Genomic DNA, 13,582 nt, shown 5'->3' on the forward strand with positions numbered 1-13,582 from the left:
GAAACCACTACAAGAATTTTCAGAATCAACAATACACATACGACAACGGTTTTAGCTAAAAATGTTGTTAAAAAACTTTTTAACAACAGTTTTAGCTAAAACCGTTGTCGTAGATAATTATTTAAGCAAACGACAACGGTTTTTATACAACCGTTGTCTTTTTGGAATCAAAGACAATAGTTTTTAGGTTCAATGACAACGGTTCTGTAAAACCGTTGTCTTTGAATGTTTATGACAACGGTTTCATAAACCGTTGTCTATTAGCGTGTTTTTTTGGACAATCGACAACGGTTTTAGAAACACCGTTGTCTTTTGGGGGTCAAAGACAACGGTTTTTAGGGTCAATGACAACGGTTACAGAACCGTTGTCTTTGAACGTTTATGACAACAGTTTCATAAACCTTTGTCTATTAGCGTGTTTTTTGGACAATCGACAACGGTTTTAGAAAAACCGTTGTCTTTTGGGGATCAAAGACAACGATTTTTAGGGTCAATGACAACGGTTACAGAACCGTTGTCTTTGAACGTTTATGACAACGGTTTCATAAACCGTTGTCTATTAGCGTGATTTTTGGACAATCGACAACGGTTTTATAAAAACCGTTGTCGATTGGCGTGGGTAAAAAATAGAACACAACGGTATTTAGCGACGGTTTACTTCAAACCGTCGCTAATATTAGCGACGGTAATAGATAAACGTCGCTACATTCAACTTTGCGACGGTTGACTTCAAATCGTCGCTAAAGTAAGCAACAGAATCAAGTGCACTCGTCGCTAATTTGAAATTAGCGACGAATTATCTATAACTGTCGCAAATATTACCGAAGGTTTGGCAAATACCGTCGCTAAAATTAGCGACCGTTTTAGAAAAACCGTCGCCAATTTCAAAAATTCAATCCCGCCTATTTTCCCCTCCATTTTCTTCCACCACTCTCTATAAATACATGCAAATTCGCTCCATTTTCATCACTTACACGATTTTACAATCACAAGACTTAAAATTTTTATCTCTTACACTATTTTACCACTTCACAACACTTAAAATTTTTATCTCTTACACGATTTTACCACTTCAAAACAATTAAAATTTTTATCTCTTACATGATTTTATCACTTCACGACACTTATATTTTTTTTATCTCTTACACGATTGTACCAATTAACAAAACAGATTTATTAAATTATTAATTTTTTTATTTTACCGAAAATATTAGCGACGGAATTCATGTATTAACTGTCGCTAAGTAGCGACAGAATTTTACCTGAATACCGTCGCTATATTTAGCGACAGTTAATGATAAACAGTCGCTGCATTTAGCGACGGTTATTAGTAATCGTCGCTACATTTAGCAACGGTTACAAAACCGTCGCTAATTGCAACAGGTTTTTGTATGGAGTCCGTCGCAAATATCATTTTACAACGGTTTTTCACCGTTGTCGTTGACGTCTACTACAACGGTTTTCCACCAATGTCTTTGAGCGCACCTTTTAACCACATGGTCTTTAACAACGGTTTTTTAAGACATACGACAACGGTTTTTCACCGTTGTATTTGACGTCTACGACAACGGTTTTCCACCGTTGTCTTTGAGCGTATCCTTTAACAACAGGGGCTTTAACAATGATTTTTCAAGACATACCACAACGGTTTTCCACCGTTGTATTTGATGTCTACGACAACGGTTTTTCACCGTTGTCTTTGAGCGTACCCTTTAACCACATGGGCTTTAGCAACGGTTTTTCAAGACATACAACAACGGTTTTTCACCGTTGTCTTTAGTCTTTTTTTTTTGTAGTGAACACACCAACATTATATTAGCATCAAAAGAGGTTTAGATGTGTTTTACAATTATTTTAATTGAAACATTTGCAACCAAATACACGGAAAAATGAGATTTCTGGTAGTTTACCATTCCTGATCTCGTAGGGGTTCTTCCCTTTATTCTTGTTAACCATTGATATGCTCTGAGTATAGCATGCGGTGTTCACATATTCTACACAAAATCTTTGAGAGATACCAAATTCAGCTAGCATGCTTCTGGTCGTTTCTTTGAGTATTCTATTTATTCTCTCAGCAACACCATTTTGTTGAGTTGATCTTACTGCTGAAAACTTATGTTTGATTGTGAAATCGGATACTCTCACTCTTTATCTTAATCATCAATGAGGTTTTCTCATTTTGAAGTGTCTCCATAATCTTTATAAGTAGGGCGACGGTTTGATCTTTGGAACTCAGGAATATGATTACAATTATTAAACCAAATAGTTTCATGTGAAGAAGTCCTAACATGGAGACATCGAGTTGCTTCCTTTGTTCTTGAATATTGATACGACATGTTTACATAACTGACATGCAGAACAAACCTTATCATTGGTAAAATCAATGTTAATTAGGCAATCCTGAGACCAATTTTTTCTTACTCACGTTAGCAATAGATTTTATGTTTAAGTGATTGAGTCGTTTATGACATAACCGGTTTTTATTATCATGTAATACAACAAAACATTTGGGAGAATAAAGATTTTCATCGTTCCAGCTAACTTTCTAGGTGTTTTGTTCTCTTAGTTTTGTTAGCATAATATCACGATTTGCATTTTAACTGTGCAAGTTTGTTTGTGAAACTCAACAGATTAATCATTGCCATGTAATTGTCTAATGTTAATCAGACTATAGCAGATTTTTTCAACTAATAACACGTCTGTAATAATTACCTTGCCATGAAAAATTTACCCTTACCCACAACTTTACATTTAGAGTTATCACCAAATGTTATTTTTAGTGTTTTGTGATTAATGAATTTGAACAACAACTTGATATCTCCTGTCATGTGTCTAGAGCACCCATTATCCAGAAATCAGATTGATTCTTTGATGATTTTTTTTTTAAGCCTACGATCAATCAAATAAATTTTTGTTATCCAAATACAGTTGGGTCCTAAACTATAACGTACCGTACTTTTACTACTTAAACTTTGCGGAAAAATTAAAAATTTTAATCAAATAAAACATCCGTACGGTCGTCACCCAATATACATAAAATATCTTTAAAATAATCCATCACCAAATAAAATTTTGCTAAAAGAACGCTGTCTCGAACGTCTCACACTCAAATCAAAACATCAGAGTATTTTAAAAGTTTGCATAAACATAAACTTGCGGTCCTCGGGTTTGGCCTGCCGCTCAGCCCAAGCCTGCCCCTTGGTCGCCACCTCCTGTCTCCTGCTCATCGTACTCACCTGCATCGATCAAGTCTAGTGAGTCTAAAGACTCAACACGTATAAACTGGGATAACTAGTACTAAGTAATAAAAATCGCATGCAACTTTAAAATAAGGCATACATAACTTGAAACTTGAACATACGTACATGCGTAACTAGACGTGCCATCAACATAAACTTTCATAACATACTGCATACGTAAACATTCATAAAATGATCATTTTTCGTAGAGGCATGTTTCAAAGCAAGTGACACATACATAATAAACGCCTGATCAGACACACCACAGTACTGGGCTGACAGGGACGTATCCACTGCCGCATACATAAGATCCCTGTTCATAATTTAACAGGCCAGTTGATCCACGTTCATAATTTAACGCTTCACAACCACGATCTAACCCGTTCATAATTTAACGGGCGGATTGGTCCCCGTTCATAATTTAACGCTTTCCAATCCTAACATAATATGGTCACAAGACATTTAGCATACCTCAAAAACTTAAACATATTTTTTTTGCACGTCAACATACTTACTTGGCGTTGAGGGATTCGTTGGACTTCGACCGGGGTAGTTGCTGCAACGTACTAACATGAATTCAAAGGCTTAACATGCATAACTTAGGCGTAGAAATCATACTTACTCTCTAGCTCGATCATACCTTAGGACTTTCTATAATTATCCATGACATGACCTTAATAATCCTTGCACTAAGCCATAACTTCAAACTTAAAAGTATCAAAAATTATTTTTCCCAAAAAGCGTGTACACGGACCCCTAGCCCGGGTCCGTGTACGGGTCCGTCTACCTACTGTAAGGTACGTGTCGTGAAAATGAAGGGGCACGGACCCCGTGCTTGGATCCGGATGGGGGTCCGTGTAGGCTCTGGAAGAAGACATCGACTGAAACACGAAGACACGGACCCCGTGTGAGGGTCCGGGTGGGGGTCCGTGTACGTACTGCCTAGACGCACTAAGTGGAAGCAAAGCCACGGACCCCGTGCTCGGGTCCGTGTCCGGGTCCGTGTGGCCACTGTACGTCGAAACCTGCGAGAAATCTTATACACTGCCTACACACCCAATATTGACACTTGAATATAATGGTTCAACCCCTTAAGGCCCTTCCTAGGACACCATAACATTGCATCAAAACTTATACCAACACCTCAAAATACGACGTCCACTATACAACACAATGCAACACCAATTACGCAATTGACATCAATCGATTTCCTACGACTTTAAACTAATTCAAACGCCTAACGACATACCTCAAAACCTTAAAAATACCACAAACCTCGATACTAACATACTCGTACGCAGCAAAAATCGCCCGTCGGTTTCCCACGAAGCCTGCAACATAAAACTTCAAGAAACGTATCAATAACATAATTTTTCTGAAAACGCAGTTTGAGCAGTCCCACGAAAAACGCCATAACTCGCTCAATATTTGTCCAAAAATTTCGAATCATATATCAAATCGAAGGTATCGAAAAGTTCTACGTTTTTTCCGTTGAAAGTTTTCCCAAAATATGAACAGAAAAATCGCAGTTTTGACATGAACAGTAAAAACGAGTTTTAGATCTAAAAATTTTTCCTTCGAAATTGATCCGATTCATGATCCGCTCAAACTACTATCATCATACATAACTTTTACGCATAAAAACAATGCAATACAATACATGACTTGATCGACACAGCAAGAACAGATTATACGTGCCTTTTTAACGATAAACGTTACCGAACGACGACACCGAAGCGGAGATAGGAGCGAGGTTGATCCGGGACGAACGTGGCACCGTTTTTCTCGAAATGAAGTCACGAAAATCTTGCTGGAAAATGAAGGGAAGGGGGCGGCTGATATAGACTTTAGAACCCTAGGTTTTGCTCTTTGAAAATAATAAAAATCTAGAATGAACTTGTGTGTGTGTTTGTGCGTGTCTAGGTGTGTGTAAAAGTGTGTTTGTGTGTGTGCGTGTGTTTTAAATATTTAGGAGACTAAATTTTGGTTTACTAAAATAATTGTCTACTAATTAAAACACTAACTCACACTCAACTTTTAAATAAAACTCTTCAATTAAAATATAACACACCATACTAGACTTTAAAAGTTCTAAAATCATAAACTCACAAAATAGTTATTTTAGGATTCAAAAATGCTAACATCTCACTAAATTATTTAAAATGCCCCCAAACTCAACTTTAAAATAAAATACCATCTCTAAAATTACCAAAAATCGTCACCGGGTCTCTTCCTCACCCCGCCTCGAATGATCGCCTGAAACATTAAGCTCGAGAAACTATTATAACGTGCATCCCATAAACATAATTAATTTTTGAGAAATGCATTTAATTAAATCAGGCACTGCTAAACTCAGATTAAAATAATTTAAATGCTAAAATAAATAAATGAATGCATGGGTTATACGTGTATTAATTTTGGGCACTACAGTTCCTCCCTCACTTATAAAAATTTCGTCCTCGAAATTAAGTCTTACCGAACAACTCCGGGTAGCGAAGTCTCATATCTGCCTCTGACTCCCAAGTGGCCTCTTCCACTGATTGATTCAGCCACTGAACTTTGACTAGCTTAGTCACTTTGTTCCGGAGTCTGCGCTCCTGTCTGTCGAGGATTTGAGTCGGTCTTTCCTCATAAGATAAATCTAGAGCAAGCTGCAAGGGTTCATAACTCAGAATGTGCGAAGGATTAGCCAAATATTTCCTCAGCATCGAGACATGGAACACATTGTGCACCCAGGTCAGATTCGGCGGAAGGGCTACACGATAAGCTAGTGTCCCAACTCTGTCCAAAATCTCAAACGGTCCAATAAACTTTGGACTCAACTTGCCTCTCTTTCCAAATCTCATAACACCCTTCATAGGTGCTATCTTGATAAAAACGTGATCTCCTACGGCAAACTCGAGATCTCTTCTTCTTTTATCGGCATAGCTCTTCTGACGGCTTTGGGCAGTCTTCATTCTCTCACGAATCTTGACCACCACGTCTGCAGTCTGTTGAACTATCTCGGGACCAAGTTATGTCCTCTCACCAACTTCATCCCAATGAACTGGTGATCTGCACTTCCTTCCGTACAACGCCTCATAGGGAGCCATACCAATAGATGCTTGGAAGCTGTTGTTGTATGTGAACTCCACTAGAGGTAGTCTAGACTCCCAAGTTCCCTGAAAATCAATCATGCACGCTCTCAGCAAATCCTCTAAAACCTGAATCACTCGCTCAGACTGGCCATCTGTCTGCGGGTGAAAAGTTGTACTGAAAAGCAACTTCGTCCCCATGGCTGCATGTAAGCTCTTCCAAAACGACGACGTAAACTTTGGGTCCCTGTCGGACACAATCGATACTGGAAATCCATGTAAACGAACTATCTCCCTGAGATAAAGCTCTGCATACTGCGTCATGGAGAAAGTCGTCTTCACTGGCAGAAAATGCGCTGACTTAGTGAGTCGGTCCACTATAACCCAATAGAATTCGATCCTCTGACTGATCTCGGCAACCCAACCACAAAATCCATAGTAATGTTCTCCCACTTCCACTCGGGGATGGGGAGTGACTCTACCAACCCTGCTGGTCTCTGATGTTCAGTTTTCACTTGCTGACAAGTGAGACATTCTGATACGAACCTACGGATGTCTCGCTTCATCCCTGGCCACCAATACAATAACTGAAGGTCTTTGTACATCTTGGTGCCTCCTGGGTGGATAGAATACGGAGATGCGTGCGCCTCTGTCAAAATATCTTGTCTGATCGAACCAACACTAGGCACCCACATCCTACCTCTGTATCTCACAATGCCGTCTGAAACTGTGTACAGCACACTGCCCTTGGCCTCATCTTTCAGTCTCCATTTCTGTAGCTGCTCATCAGAAGACTAACCTGCTCGGATACGGTCTAGCAAATCAGACTTGACTGTCAGATTAGACAGCCTAGGAGCCTTGCCATCACGATAAATCTCTAGACCAAACTTCTGAATCTCCGACTGTAGTGGTCTCTGAGCGGTCAACTGAGCGACAACTGTCACTTTTCTGCTCAAAGCGTCTGCGACAACATTAGCCTTTCCCGGATGGTAGCTAATTTCGCAGTCGTAATCTTTCACAAGTTCTAACCATCGTCTTTGTCTCATATTCAGCTCTTTCTGCGTGAAGAAGTATTTGAGACTTTTGTGATCGGTGAAAATCTGACACTTCTCGCCGTATAAGTAATGTCTCCAAATCTTCAATGCAAAGACCACGGCGGCTAACTCAAGGTCGTGCGTCGGGTAGTTCTTCTCGTGCACCTTTAACTGTCTGGAAGCATAAGCTATCACCCGACCTTGCTGCATCAACACTGCGCCTAATCCAAGCTTAGATGCATCGGTATAAAGCACAAACTCACCTTCTCCTGTCGGCATGGCTAGCACTGGCGCTGAAATAAGAGCTTGCTTCAGAGTATCAAAGCTCTTCTGACACTCATCACTCCACACGAATTTAACATTTTTCTTGGTTAGTGAAGTGAGTGGCACTGCTATGGACGAAAATCCCTTAATGAACTTACGATAATAGCCCGCTAAACCCAAAAAGCTGCGGATTTCTGATGCGTTCTTTGGCTCAACCCAATCCTTAACGGCTGCTACCTTCGATGGGTCCACCTCAATACCACTGCTGGATACTATATGCCCCAAAAATGCAACTTTCTGCAGCCAAAATTCACACTTACTGAACTTCGCAAATAACTTGCGACTCTGCAAGGTCTGCAAAACTGTCCTCAAATGCTGGTTGTGCTCCTCATGGCTCTTCGAGTAAATAAGAATGTCGTCAATGAATACTATGACGAATTGATCGAGGAACGGCTGAAATACTCGGTTCATGAGGTCCATGAAAATTGCTGTAGCATTCGTCAAACCGAATGGCATTACTAAGAACTCGAAATGCCCATACCTGGTCCTGAAGGCCGTCTTGTGAACATCTGCATCCTTAACCTTCAGCTGATGATACTGATCGAAGATCTATCTTAGAGAACACGGTAGCCCCCTGCAACTGATCGAACAAGTCTTCGATTCTAGGCAACGGGTATTTGTTCTTGATCGTTACCTTGTTCAGCTCACGGTAATCGATGCACAGCCTCATGCTCCCATCCTTCTTCTTTACAAAAAGCACTGGTGCGCCCCACGACGAGAAACTAGGGCGAATAAATCCTTTGTCGAGGAGCTCCTGAATCTGCTGCTTGAGCTCTAACATCTCCGCTGGAGCTAATCGGTACGGTGCTTTAGAGATTGGCGTTGTGCCTGGCACGAGATCGATTGCAAACTCCACCTCTCTCTCTGGTGGAAGGCCGGCGACGTCATCAGGAAAGACGTCTGGAAATTCTTTGACTACAGGTACCTCTGGCAAAGTTGGAGTGGGCATGTCAGGCGCTGAAATAATACTAGCCAAGAAGGCCTGACATCCCTTGGAGATCAAACTCCTCGCCTGCAAGCACGAAATCATGCGAGGAAAACTTCTCCATCTGGCTGGCTCAAAAAGAAATTGCTCCATGCCCGGCGGTCTAACTAAAACTGACCTCTTCTGAAAATCTATCAGAACTCTATTCGTAGTCAGCCAGTCCATGCCCAAGATAATGTCGAATTCTGGCATCGGCAATAGAATTAAATCTGCATATACTAGGTGGCCATGTAGTTCTAGATCAATGTCTCTGATCACACTGGTGGCCAACAGCTCTTCCCCTGACGGGACTGTCACCGAAAAGTTCACGTCTAGGCCAATGGACTTGATGTCCAGGTGATTAGCAAAGGTCTCTGATATAAAGGAGTGGGTGGCTCCTGAATCTATCAGTGCAGTTGTAGCTAATCTCTTTATGAAAATATTCCCTGAGAGGCGTTAGCACAACACAACTTATATCCCAAGACACTAACAAGATAGTAATCCAAATATACTCAAACAATACTAGCATCCTACTTATCCCAAGTAAAATTCCACATGCAAATCAAATAGTACTGAACTTAGGTAGAAAAGTTTACCGGTAAGTAAAGTAGTGTCTGGGTCCGCCTCCTGTGCATGCATGGCGAATACCCTGCCCTGGGTTGGCTGCTTCCACTGCGGGCACTCTTTCAGCATGTGGTCCGTAGCTCCACATTTAAAACACTTGCCTGACCCATATAGGCACTGTCCCGGATGCTGGCGGTTGCATTTTGGACACACGGGAAAAACAACTGGTCTTTGTGGCGCCCTTTGCGGCTGAATGGGACCCTTGCCCTTAGGTGGTCCCTGATACGGTTTCTTCCTAGGTGGCCCCTGATACTGCTTCTTAAACTGGGGTCGTTGATTCTGCTGCTGCTGGTGCTGCGGTGGTGCTTGATAGGGCCTCTTGCCCTGCCTGTCAGCCTCAATATCTCGTTGGTCCTGCTCTGCCGCCAAGGCCCTAGATACGGCGACTGCATAAGAAGTGGGACCAGCTACTCTCACATCGCGGCGCAGGATCGGCCGCAGCCCATTCAGAAAATGCCTCAACTTTGCTTGGGCATCGTTCGCAATGAGGGGCACGAAGTGACACCCCCTCTCAAACTTTCTCACAAACTCTGCCACGCTACTATCTCCTTGCCGCAGCGTCATGAACTCGTTGGTGAGTCGGGTTCGTACTTCCTCAGTGAAGTACTTGGAGTAGAAGACTTCCTTGAAACCATTCCATGGCAGTACTTGCAGATTAACCGCCACGGACGCGCTCTCCCACCATAACCTGGCATCTCCAGTCAATAAGAAGATGGCACAACGAACCCTATCAGCGTCTGCCAGCTCCATAAAGTCGAAAATTACTTCGATGGACTTGATCTATCCCTCAGCTATCATCGGGTCAGTGGTACCCGAAAACTCCTTCGGACTCATCCTCCGGAACCTCTCATATACCGCCTCAGGTCTAGGCCTCTCCTCGGGGCCTACAGCAGTCTGGTTCCTCGCAAACTGCGCGAAGAACTGAGTCATGCCAGCAAGCATCTGAGCCTGCATATCTGGTGGTGGAGGTGGTGGAGGATTGGCCCTCTCCTCCTCTCGATGCTCTGTGTTCTCATCCCTTGTTTCCCGGTCGATCACACGTCTAGGGGGCATACTGTTCCAATAAATTACCCAACACGTAAACCCAACAAGTATGAATATAATACTAATATTTTAAGATGGACGTAATTTGAACTTTAAAACATAAACGTGCTGAAATCATGATCTAATGCATAATACATAGCATAATTCAAAACTTTAAAACTTACAGACTTGAGGTGTGACTTCGAGAGCTTCTTGCGACTGGCAGTAGGCGTAACCCTTTACAAGAACACCGCTCTGATACCAACTGTAACGTACCGTACTTTTACTACTTAAACTTTGCGGAAAAATTAAAAATTTTAATCAAATAAAACATCCGTACGGTCGTCACCCAATATACATAAAATATCTTTAAAATAATCCATCACCAAATAAAAGTTTGCTAAAAGAACGCTGTCTCGAACGTCTCACACTCAAATCAAAACATCAGAGTATTTTAAAAGTTTGCATAAACATAAACTTGCGGTCCTCGGGTTTGGCCTGCCGCTCAGCCCAAGCCTGCCCCTTGGTCGCCACCTCCTGTCTCCTGCTCATCGTACTCACCTGCATCGATCAAGTCTAGTGAGTCTAAAGACTCAACACGTATAAACTGGGATAACTATTACTAAGTAATAAAAATCGCATGCAACTGTAAAATAAGGCATACATAACTTGAAACTTGAACATACGTACATGCGTAACTAGACGTGCCATCAACATAAACTTTCATAACATACTGCATACGTAAACATTCATAACATGATCATTTTTCGTAGAGGCATGTTTCAAAGCAAGTGACCCATACATAATAAACGCCTGATCAGACACACCACAGTACTGGGCTGACAGGGACGTATCCACTGCCGCATACATAAGATCCCTGTTCGTAATTTAACAGGCCAGTTGATCCACGTTCATAATTTAACGCTTCACAACCACGATCTAACCCGTTCATAATTTAACGGGCGGATTGGTCCCCGTTCATAATTTAACGCTTTCCAATCCTAACATAATATGGTCACAAGACATTTAGCATACCTCAAAAACTTAAACATATTTTCTTTGCACGTCAACATACTTACTTGGCGTTGAGGGATTCGTTGGACTTCGACCGGGGTAGTTGCTGCAACGTACTAACATGAATTCAAAGGCTTAACATGCATAACTTAGACGTAGAAATCATACTTACTCTCTAGCTCGATCATACCTTAGGACCTTCTATAATTATCCATGACATGACCTTAATAATCCTTGCACTAAGCCATAACTTCAAACTTAAAAGTATCAAAAATTATTTTTCCCAAACAGCGTGTACACGGACCCCTAGCCCGGGTCCGTGTACGGGTCCGTCTACCTACTGTAAGGTACGTGTCGTGAAAATGAAGGGGCACGGACCCCGTGCTTGGATCCGGATGGGGGTCCGTGTAGGCTCTGGAAGAAGACATCGACTGAAACACGAAGACACGGACCCCGTGTGAGGGTCCGGGTGGGGGTCCGTGTACGTACTGCCTAGACGCACTAAGTGGAAGCAAAGCCACGGACCCCGTGCTCGGGTCCGTGTCCGGGTCCGTGTGGCCACTGTACGTCGAAACCTGCGAGAAATCTTATACACTGCCTACACACCCAATATTGACACTTGAATATAATGGTTCAACCCCTTAAGGCCCTTCCTAGGACACCATAACATTGCATCAAAACTTATACCAACACCTCAAAATACGACGTCCACTATACAACACAATGCAACACCAATTACGCAATTGACATCAATCGATTTCCTACGACTTTAAACTAATTCAAACGCCTAACGACATACCTCAAAACCTTAAAAATACCACAAACCTCGATACTAACATACTCGTACGCAGCAACAATCGCCCGTCGGTTTCCCACGAAGCCTGCAACATAAAACTTCAAGAAACGTATCAATAACATAATTTTTCTGAAAACGCAGTTTGAGCAGTCCCACGAAAAACGCCATAACTCGCTCAATATTTGTCCAAAAATTTCGAATCATATATCAAATCGAAGGTATCGAAAAGTTCTACGTTTTTTCCGTTGAAAGTTTTCCCAAAATATGAACAGAAAAATCGCAGTTTTGACATGAACAGTAAAAACGAGTTTTAGATCTAAAAATTTTTCCTTCGAAATTGATCCGATTCATGATCCGCTCAAACTACTATCATCATACATAACTTTTACGCATAAAAACAATGCAATACAATACATGACTTGATCGACACAGCAAGAACAGATTATACGTGCCTTTTTAACGATAAACGTTACCGAACGACGACACCGAAGCGGAGATAGGAGCGAGGTTGATCCGGGACGAACGTGGCACCGTTTTTCTCGAAATGAAGTCACGAAAATCTTGCTGGAAAATGAAGGGAAGGGGGCGGCTGATATAGACTTTAGAACCCTAGGTTTTGCTCTTTGAAAATAATAAAAATCTAGAATGAACTTGTGTGTGTGTTTGTGCGTGTCTAGGTGTGTGTAAAAGTGTGTTTGTGTGTGTGCGTGTGTTTTAAATATTTAGGAGACTAACTTTTGGTTTACTAAAATAATTGTCTACTAATTAAAACACTAACTCACACTCAACTTTTAAATAAAACTCTTCAATTAAAATATAACACACCATACTAGACTTTAAAAGTTCTAAAATCATAAACTCACAAAATAGTTATTTTAGGATTCAAAAATGCTAACATCTCACTAAATTATTTAAAATGCCCCCAAACTCAACTTTAAAATAAAATACCATCTCTAAAATTACCAAAAATCGTCACCGGGTCTCTTCCTCACCCCGCCTCGAATGATCGCCTGAAACATTAAGCTCGAAAAACTATTATAACGTGCATCCCATAAAGATAATTAATTTTAGAGAAATGCATTTAATTAAATCAGGCACTGCTAAACTCAGATTAAAATAATTTAAATGCTAAAATAAATAAATGAATGCATGGGTTATACGTGTATTAATTTTGGGCACTACATAAACAGATCAACTTTTTCGAGACCCACATTTGATGAACCTAATGGGACTACTCGTGTGTGCATCCAAAAAAGTACGAGTTTGCGCGATAACATGTGATGTTTTGTGTTGTGTTTTATTTTTTGCATATTGTTTTCTAGGTCGTTCATCATTCTCATTTAGTTTATATCTCTTTTGAGTAGGCCTGTAGTTATGGTAATGGTTAGGTTTTCCTTTCTTGAGTAATATCTGGTTGGACTTGGTTTTTTGTAAGACCAACTTGAGTCGTATGACCAGCTTGATATTATCTCCATTTTAGAAATGTCCGG

The sequence above is a fragment of the Primulina eburnea genome, unplaced genomic scaffold (genome assembly GCF_022965805.1).
Source record: "Primulina eburnea isolate SZY01 unplaced genomic scaffold, ASM2296580v1 ctg884_ERROPOS889272+, whole genome shotgun sequence".
Lineage (NCBI taxonomy): Eukaryota > Viridiplantae > Streptophyta > Magnoliopsida > Lamiales > Gesneriaceae > Primulina > Primulina eburnea.